This window comes from Chiloscyllium plagiosum, chromosome 25 (assembly GCF_004010195.1).
Source record: "Chiloscyllium plagiosum isolate BGI_BamShark_2017 chromosome 25, ASM401019v2, whole genome shotgun sequence".
Taxonomy (NCBI): domain Eukaryota; kingdom Metazoa; phylum Chordata; class Chondrichthyes; order Orectolobiformes; family Hemiscylliidae; genus Chiloscyllium; species Chiloscyllium plagiosum.
In genome coordinates, this window is record NC_057734.1 from 22835828 (window position 1) to 22846985 (window position 11158).

The following is an 11158-nucleotide window of genomic DNA, read 5'->3' on the forward strand; positions in this document are numbered from 1 at the left end:
TTGACAAGAATTGCTTCTAATGACTTCACAAACCATCAAATATATAAGGCAAGTGGAAAGCAAAATAAAAATTGTTTGGATATTCCATGGCTTAAGTAGCAAATGTCTGTTTGCATCCAAAACCTAACCATGCTGCAGGCGCTGGTTAACCACTTGTCATCCGAAAATACAGAGTCTGTTATACACGTAGCAATATGCCAGGCAGTCTGTGGCTGCACAATGATGCTGTGAGCATTGAAGGAAACGAAAGTCCCAGTGTATGAGTTAACTATACATTACCACTGACACCGGCAAAAAAATTCTTTCATAAGCTATTAACGTTTTGTCGACAAACCTATCTCACCATTCTTCAAATCTGCCAACATTTTGGTTTCTGATGATAATTTGGTGTCAAATTGAGAATACCTTTGTACTAATGTAGAGGCCACAAGGAATTGGACTTAAACTGTTCAGATTTAATTTACATAGTAACATTGAAGCAATAGAAGGAGAAGATTTTCACTCCAACATTCTTTGGTCAAGGTGAAAGATCTGTGTTCAAATCACACATGATTCTTCAAGCCTCTACTTTCACCCCAGTTAAATGTTTCTACACAACAAGTGACTGTCAAATTCTTGGTTTTTGCCTCTGGGGCGTTTGGATCTCTTGTTAATGGTGAAAACAATATCTCAGTTGATAGTTTCCTGTTCCAAAAGAGAATGTTGGCATAAACAAGTTGTTATATTGTGTTTTATCCCATGTCTATGCACAGGGGTGATGACATACCATTATGCAGCACTACCTTTACATGCAGCAGTGACAATTCCAACCTCAGAAATTCAAGTATGTTTAGGTTGAGTAAGACCAAATACACTTAAATAAAGTCTTCAAAATGCATTGCGCCCCTTAACTGAGATTTCAGTGGAAAAGATAATAATTTAATAACAACAGAAAACATGTTATTCTGTTGCCCATCAATAAGTAATCCCCTCTGAATCCTCTCCCATCTGTACTGTCTGTGGGTGGCACGGTGGCTCAGTGGTTAGCACTGCTGCCTCACAGCATCAGAGACCTGGGTTCAATTCCCGCCTCAGACAACTGTCTGTGTAGAGTTTGCACATCCTCCCCGTGTCTGCGTGGGTTTCCTCCCACAGTCCAAAAATGTGCAGGTTAGGTAAATTGGCCATGCTAAATTGCCCGTAGTGTTAGGTGAAGGGGTAAGTGTAGGGGAATGGGTATGAGTGGGTTGCTCTTCAGAGGGTCAGTGCGGACTTGTTGGGCTGAAGGGCCTGTTTCCACACTGTAAGTAATCTAATCTAATGACTAATAATGATTATTCTCTTGTACGACATTTTACCTTGTTACAACCAAGATGGGAAAAGTACATAGTCTTTCTTTAGTGCTACTACCCCACAGATCACAACTTGAATATAATTGTTTAATTCAGTTTCCCATATGGCAAATCATACACATTCACTATATCTAATATACAATAAAAAGATTCATCAATCAGATATCTACAATAAACACAAATTTATTGATTTATCATAAAATTAAGCTTATTCAACAATTTGCAGAAAGTATTAACAAGCACAGTTCATTATATAAAAATATTAGTGTTTACCTTTCTAACTAGTCTAAAACACTCACTCACATGCCAGACAAAGACAAGGAAAATACAGATTTATTTCAACAGAGCTTCAGCATTGACAAGTAAAACATTTGGCCAATTATGGTTAGTACTTGAAGAGAAAAGGTGAAGCTCTGGAATGGTCATTTGGCTGTCAATCTGACATTGTGGCGTATACATGCAAGTCACTAGACATGTACTGTTGTGTCTTGGCAGATACAGCTTGCTCAAAAAATGCAGTGTAAGAAATCTTCCACATACTTTCAAGAATACAATCAATTTTCCACTCAAATCATAACAGTGTTTCAGAAACAGAATAAAGATAAGTTGAGCAGCCTTTTGCTCAGCATGCTTTATCCCAACTGAAAACCAAACAATCTCTACCTGCAAGCACAACACTGTTCAAATAGGGAAAACCATTTCATTTCTAGCAATGCATTGTTAGGCAATGTTCCAATGACCAAAGTGGCCCTCCAGAGAGCACTTTATATTAAAAAAAATCGAGATAACCACAGAACTCGAAATAAATCATATTTCCCTTTGTCCTTCAAGACCCAAGAAGGAAAATTAAATGGGATACCTTCCTTATGGCTTACTTCCCTTTCTTCACACTTGTTACCAATCAAAGTCTTTACGTTAACAATAATTTATATATTTTATATAACAACATTAATCCCGCACAAATTACCACGCTATTTCACAAGGGCAATTGTTAATCAAAATTTGACACTAACACATTTTCGGAGATATTAGGATGGGTGACCAAATGGTGATTTAAATATGTAATTTTTAAGAAGCATCTTAAAGAAAAGGGGGACATGGAGATGTAGAGAGGTTCAGGTTAGAAATTCCAGAGTTTTGCAGTTAGACAGCTGAAGACCCAGCTGCAAATGGGCCCAGATTCTCTAAAGCCAGGTAACCAGTTGTTTCTGCAGCATAAATAAGAAATGTGCATCAGGACCCCACAGAATTCCCAATATAGCAGCGACTGAAAGAATTATATGGAAAATGGAAGATTCCAATAGTCAATTTACAGGTGAAAGTATCCAGTTGAATCAAAGAATTTGCAGGGTGCAGTTAATAATTACTCAGAAAAGGTCAGACCTACTCCCAAACTACCACACATTCCTCAAACTACACCTACCCAAACCGCCTGCACTCCTCAGATCCTGACACAATATGCCCCTTTGCCCCCACTGAGACCTAACTCCCCCTGTCCTCCAGGGTCTGCCTCACTCACCAAGGAACCAACACTCCCCCTCTCCACCTGGGACCCAAGAACACCCTCCAGCTTCTGAGTCTGACTCTCGTCCTCTTCACCCAGGGCCCGACATCACCCTTTACACCATGGACCTGAAACCCCTCCTAATTCCGGGCAACCAACAGTCCATCTCCTTCTAAGATCCATCACACCTCTCTCCCTCTGGGAGCTGACATTCCCCTCCCTCCTGGAAGCCAATTCCCCCCTTCCCACCCTGACACACTAGCTCCATGGCCTTGCCCTTGGTACCCCACCACCCAAACCCTCTTCTGATACTCCGTCCTACCAGGACCAGGACACCACTTCCCTTTTGCCAGACAGGACACATCAGACCACATCTCGACCCCACACCCCTACAAATCCCCAACCCAACCTAGCCTAAATATTCAATCATATACCTGGCATCTTTGCTCCATGGCATCCTACCTAACTGCCATCCTTACCACCTTCACACTTACGTCACATTGACTTACTCTTTCATAGGAACTGTCAGAGTGGCTCTTTGTACTGCTTGACATTTAATTTGGGAAATATGGCATTGAAAAGAGACTTTGTCAAACGGATCCAGTTGGATTGAAGTCATACTTCACATTGCTTCAGCATCCAATGATAGGAAGCTCGGGTCTGAAATACAAAATGAAAAGGCAGAAGGGGAGGGACATCTGACTATGATTGCTAATCGTTGGAAAAGCCAGCCGAGAGACTTTTGAGATTTTGTTGTGAGCACAGAGATTGGAATGAAAGAATGGATAACTCTGGGATCATGCACTCAATGTGGACTGTGTCCAGTTCACAATCCCAATGTTAGGACATTGATGATCTTCCAACTGAACAGAGGTCCAGGAGCACACAACCTGGTCCCTCAAGTGTGTTCTTTTGAATGGTTTAATAATCAGGAACCCGGTTGTCACTCTAACAGTATGAGACTGAATAATATGTGTCAAATCCATACATTACCTTAAGGTATGTGGCCCCAAACCTGTGTTTTCACAGCTCTGAATTACTGGTAGAATGAGTAAGCAGGTCTTCCTGTTTATTCTGAATGTTGTTTCCAGAAGACCTTATAATAAGAACTGTAAGTTACTGCCAAGCCAAATCCTGCCATCTCTGGTACGAGAAACGTTAGCTTATATTACAACATTACCATTGGCACTAGAAAATACAAAGTCACATTAAAACATAATATTCCAGACAGCAAAAGTGTAGAACACTGTCTGACATATCTACAATCAAAGAAGTGACTTTTGGTTTAGTCGTGAGCTTACCATATCATGAAGGAGAACTAGGCTGTCTAGACATCAGGCTATACTTTGGTGGTATTTATATCAATGTTTAAATTCCAAACTAAGGAGTAAAAACATCAATTAAACCAACTGCTGGGAAAGAGATGACACAGAACCATTTCACTTCAGCTATGTTGTAAATAGTTCTGTAATATATTAAACCAAAGAAACCAATTACACTTTGACTAGTTCTTACTCCTCATAGAGGAATGGATAAAGAGTTTGCAATGGGCTTTAGTAACTATGAATGCAATTTTATCACAATGTAAGCTCATGGTGGGGAGTGCAGTGCTGCATGTTATACTCTGCATGACATTGGGCTGCACTGTGCGATGGAGAACAAGCAAGCAGACCCAACCATTCCTTACACTATGAACACTCAAACTCAATCTTTGTGGATTTGTACAGCAAGTTCTTATTGGCCACTCATTGAAATGCACAATCATCCTACAAGGAGGATGTGAGACCAGTCTGAATAATACAACAGGTAATCATGTGGCTCCTCCCAAACAGATCAAAGAATGATCTAATCAGGCTGAACCAGGGTCAGTCTGAAAGTTTACTTCAATATCGAATGCAGGGACAGAAAGTGAGATAAAGGTAGTAAAGGGAAAGACAGAACTAAGAGAGAATTAAAGGTGACTAAAAGAAAATGTTAAAAAAGTGTTTTATCTTTAACAGCATTAAAATTTGAAAGAATGCAACTGCTCATTTGCAGTAGCTAATTTACAGTGCAAGAGAAGTAATTTGTATGGTATTTAAGATTTTGTTAAAAATCAAATTACACTCAAATGGAGAATCACTAACTTTCTGTATGCTTTACATTAGCTAAGTACAGCAATTCCAAATCTTTCCAGATAATTCTCCCCACGAGATACCATTCTAACACAGTTCTTGGAAGTGCATACCAACACAGCAACATCTTCATTCATGCTTTTCACCATGTATGTGAGTACTTTAGAGGTTTTTTATAGTTTAATAATGGAGTGCCGATAGCCTAATCAAAATCCAGTTATTTCTGTGCTATTTTCAGTACTTCCATATTGCACACAAGGGCAAGCGATAGCAAATATCTGTGAGGAAAATGTATTCAGTTGAACCGACACAGTTCAAGATGCTTTGAATATTAATGTACTAATATCCATATCCATGATGTATGAATGAATATGCCAGAAACTGATACAGGAATTGGAGAGTCAGCCTGGATTAAGTGCTTAGTTCTGTGAAGTAAGGCTTGTTACTCAGAGGCAACATGATGACATTTGAGCAAAGGCTGACACATAAGATTGTGACACATGGCTACATATCATGGCCAACTATTTCTGCACAATTTAGCCTAATGTCCAACTTTGAGAAAGTTCCAGTTCCCTTATTTTACAGACAAAATACCCTCTTGTCATCAGCTATGTGACCTAGGAAAACAAAACTGATGACAAAAATAGAAACATTGACACTGCCCTATAAGGTAAGTACTAGCACTCCACTCAGACAGTCACATTGCAGACAAGTGGCTATATTTGCTGACAAAAGGTAATGTGTGCTATGCTATTGGAACTGTGTATGTACCTAACAGGCACTGTGGTGCAATTCTACTCAATTGTAGAATTATAGAGCCACTATATTTATGCCAGTTATTTGAAAATTATCCATTGAGTTTAACAATGCCTCCCCTTTCCACATAACCCAGCAATGTCATACCTTTCACTTAATTATCTATTTTCCTTTCTGGACAGTCTATCTAACATATTGATGTACTCTGTAACTGAAGTATTGCTGTGATAACCAAAGTAAATTGAAAACACTCTTATCTCCATTCTTCTGCTCTTTCATACCATTCCAGTTGACGCTGTCATTCATTTTTCCTGTTTTTCCATTTTTATTGACTCTGTTCTTCCCCAGTTCAACCCTGACTGTGACCTGAAACTGCATCTTACAGGATTCAAAACTGCATTATGCTTTGAGCAGGAAATTATGCTCTTACAAACCTCCTTTACGGTACACAAACCAAACATTGCTTTATAAAAGCAGAATATTGCAGATATTAGAAATTTTAAATAAAGACAAGGCAACACTGGAAACATTTAACAGATCAGTCAGTGGCTTCACTGTTGCTGAAACTGATCTGCACTGGTAAAGTTAAGGTCCACGAGTAATCTGCGATTTGCTAAAAGGGAGGTCCTTTGGCTCATTGTCAAATAACATTGTCAGGTTCTTTTCAGTGCTGTTTTGCTTTGCTTTCCACTTACTACAGGGCAAGACAAGGAGGTAGCTCCCATGTCTGCCTTGAACCAGAACAGGAACCAAATTTGAAAATTTGTGAACCACAAACTGCCCACTTTAGCTAATCAGCTTCTGCAGTTAAGCTATGGGAGCATAATTACACAAATCAAAAGGAGTGTACAATACCTGGGACCGCAACCCTCAACTCCAGATATTTTCTCATCAAGGAATGTTTTGACGTATCTCTGGAGCCGTTGGGACATAAACCTGGGTCTCCTGCTTCAAAGGTAGGGACACTACCATTGTTCCACTGGAGTTACAAACTTTAAAGAAAACTGTTTTTTTGCAGTTGCTTCCACATGTTCTGGGGCACTGAATCTTATTGACCCTCTCTTCTGCATCAAAAACACTTAGTATTTAGTGATCATTTCACATCGCAGATAATGAGTCTTATATTTAGTTTAATACAATTTCAAATACTTCAGTAGCTGACTTTTCCTGATGAAGGGCTTTTGCCCAAAATGTCAATTTTCCTGCTCTTCAGATGCTGCCTGACCTGCTGTGCTTTTCCAGCACCACTCTAATCTAGACTCTGGTTTCCAGCATCTGCAGTCCTTGTTTTTACCTAGTTGTTTGTAACCACTGACCATTGGCACATGTGTATACTTTGATGGGCCATTAACTATCTTTCTCATCCATACCTTTGTATGGCTGCTTCTTTCATAGATTGTCTTTGACTGAACTAATATTTATGTAGCTACCTTTCCACTGTTAACCTTCCATTGCATTTCTGTTTTGAACCTGAAACCAACCTTCCTCCCTTAATGCTGTCCCACTCTGTTGCCATTCTGACAAAACTGTTGTGAATTTTCTTTCTTGGTTAGGACTGGGAAAACCTGGTATAAAATTGAAAATGGACCTTGGATTTGGGCTGAGGGTTAGAATTGACTCTGTGCTCACCTCAGGGTTTATCATACAACTATGATGAGATAATTTTCAGAATCACCAAATCATTACAGTACAGAAGATTGACCATTCAACCGACCATGTCTCCAAATGAGCAATTCAGATAGTGTTATTCTCCTGCTTTCTCCATTTGCACATTATTCCTTTTCAAATGACAATTTAATTCCCCTTTGAATGTCTCAACTGAATCTGCCTTCATCGCACTCTTAGGAAGTGCTTTCCTGACCTTAACCAATCACTGTGGTTCTTATGACAAATTTAAGTATCCATGTCAATAATCTGGCCAATACATGAACCTATTAGACCCAGTGGAAAAAAAAATATTTTGACATATTTCATTGAAATACTGTTGACCAAACCATTATTGCCACCTGAGGTCAAATGTCACTGGGATAAAAGTTAAAATTACAATTGGAGGGTGGGATAAAAAAAACAGAAAAATTGTGAATATAGTTTGTAACAAAATACAACATCTTATTGAATAAGTGGACTGGGTACCTCATAATGCGACATCTCAAGGCAGCTTTCAGTGTCCATCACATTGGGTGGCACAATTCATAATAGTGTTTGGAGTAAACACTTCCACATTTGGAAGGTGTATTCTTTCCTAATAGTACAGTGTGAACTTGTGACGGTACAGAATAACAGTAATACTTCGACATGGGTCACACAATGAGTAACCAAGGAACAAAGCAAAGGCCATGCGTTCCAAAATTTATAAAAATATAATCTAAAGAAAACCAAGTGATGAGCTGAAAGTGCCATTAAAAAAAAATAAATCAGTGAATGAGGTTATTGTGACAAACAAGAATCAGAAATCTGGAGAACACTTAACAGTAAACAAAAAACATTGGTAGACCATGAAAAGGACTTCAAAGAGCATGGTTTGAGTGTTTCTGGTAACTCAGAAACGGAATCGTAGGAAAAGATAACTTTAGGACAGCAAATGGGCAGGAATCGAGTGGGTTAAAAAATATGGAAAATATGTCATTGCCAGCAGCAGTTTGAGACCATTATGCATGATACAAACCAACAAACTGTAATCTAGTGTATAATCTGTGGGATACCAGAACATTCATGTCTATAATTCTTCAGCAGATCATAAACTCCCACTCAATATGATGTGGAGTGATATCATCCTAAGCACATCAAATAGAGATAAAAGGAATGACTTTCTTCTTCTCTGCACTGAGGGAAAACAGTTCCCAGACTCAAAGCAATGAAAAAGAGGCAGGGATGCTGTTTATGTTTACGTTTATGTTTACATTTTTCTCCAGTAAATTTCTGGGAATCTCTAGCAGGATGTAATGCATCAATTATAAACAATTGCACACCAAAAATATACAACCAAGAAAATCAGGTGGGAAACAGTAAGATTCCCCTCAACCACTCCATCCTCCAATATAGAATCATAGAGAAATACAGCATGGAAACAGACCCTCTGTCCAACTCGTCCATGCCGACTAATATACAATCCCAATACACACCAATGGGGTGAGGAAAGGTGCTTTCTTTGCATGCACTAAGCATGAACATCATATCTTCGGGTCAGCTGGCTGAACAGCCAGGGATCTTGTGGTCAGTGACTGTTACTGTTGCTGCAGCCCTTTATTTACAAGATGAGTATGGATTTCTTAGCCCCAGTCCCATTTGCATTGCCCTATTAAAGAATTAGCCAATGTCAGAGGGGACTTATTCGATGTAGGTTGAATAACTTTCAAGTACGTTGAGGTCATGTCTGGCAGAGCATTAAAAAAAGTGGTGTGAAGGACAAATTGGCCTTAGAGAAATCCATACAGTTTGTGTGAGATTACCTTGAGTAGAAAATATTCTTTTCTTTGTAACAAAGCACAAGATGAGAATATAAAAAAGGAAGGAAATTACATGAAACGTAATGCAATATGTCTTTAGTTTGGGGAGTACCTATTGCGTCTGAGTATTGTGTGTTTGGTAATGAAGTGTAATTTTTTCCAGTCCAATGATTGCCCGCTGACTACATATAGTATTGCAACATGAATTTCTATCTTTATTCACATAAAAGCTGATGATTCAAGAGGAGAGTAAAAATATTGTAGCACAGAGTCATATATTCAGATGAATACATGCATTGTAGAAAATATTCTAACAGATGTTGGCATCCTTCCAACTACATAAGACAATGGATGTGTGGCAAACAAATTCGAAATGGGGCACCTTCATATTGTGGATGGAGAAAGTGGCCAATCCTTGAATGCAGGTACTGGATTGGCAGGAGGGTATATCAGGGTCAATAACTGGGGCCCAGGGTTCTCAGAGACCCACTGAGCTCAGGTCAGATCAGGACTGTACTATGGTGCTTGGGTTGGGGCTGCATCCCAGGTCAGGAGGAAAGCTGAGGACCATGATTTCTGTCCCTACTCCTGCTTGAGATTTAATTTCCACCAGCATATGAGGATACCGAGTGTCATTGTAAGTTGCTGTTTTCATTATTGGCCAATACAACAACTTAGGTCTGCCCAGCCAAAACTGGTGTGGCATTACAGAGTCACATTTTAGAGTCATAGAGTCATACAGAATGAAAACAGGCCTTTCGGACCAATACGTCCATGCTCTCCCCGATGTGTTTGGCCCATATCCCTCTAAACCTTTCCTATCCATGTAACTATCCAAATGTCATTTAAACATTTTAATTCTACTCACCCCCACCACTTCCTCTGGCAGCTCATTTCATATATGCACCACCCTCTTTGTGAAGAAGTTGCCTTTCAGGTCGCTTTAAAATCCTCCCCTCACACTTTAAACCTATGCCCTCTAGTTTTGGACTCCCTTTAGTCTGGGGAGTAGGCCTTGGCTATTCACGTTATCTATGTCCCTAATGATTTTACAAACCTTGATAAGATGACCCCTCAGCCTCCTACATTCCAGGGAAAAAAGTCCCAGCCTATCCAGCCTGTACTTGTAACTCAAACCCTCCAGTTTCAGTGGCTTCCTGCAAATCGTTTCTTGCTCCCTTTCCAGTTTAATAAAATCCTTCTCAAGGCAGGTTGATTAGAATTGTAGGAGAAAGTGAGGTCTGCAGATGCTGGAGATCAGAGATGGAAATGTGTTGCTGGAAAAGCGCAGCAGGTCAGGCAGCATCTAGGGAACAGGTGAATCGACGTTTCAGGCATTAGCCCTCCTGAAGAAGGGCTAATGCCCGAAACGTCGATTCTCCTGTTCCCTAGATGCTGCCTGATTAGAATTGTAGCCTTACCAATGTCTTGTGCAGCTGCAACATGACATCCCAATCCCTGCACTGAATGCTTTGACCAATGTCAGAGTGCCAAATGTCTTCTTCACCACCCTGTCTACATATGATGCCACTTTCAAGGAACTATGCACCTACATTTCTCACCTTCATCTCCCCCCGCCCACGCATCAATGAATTTAATACACGCCGTGACATCGAACACTTCTTCCGTCGCCTCCACCTCCAAGCTTACTTTCACAATCAGGACTCCCGCCCACCTTCCGAGGACCCCTTCGCCCACCTCCAACACACTGCATCCACCTGGACAAACCGCGCTGGCCTATTACCTGCCCTTGACCTCTTCATTTCCAACTGCCGCCGGGACATTAACCGCCTCAACCTGTCCACCCCCCTCCCCCACTCCAACCTCTCACCCTCACAACGCGCAGCCCTCCAATCCCTCTGCTCTAATCCCAACCTCACCATTAAGCCAGCGGATAAAGGGGGCGCAGTGGTAGTCTGGCGCACTGACCTCTACATCGCTGAAGCCAAACGCCAACTCGAGGACACCTCTTCCTACTGCCCCCTCAACCATGACCCCACCCCCCAT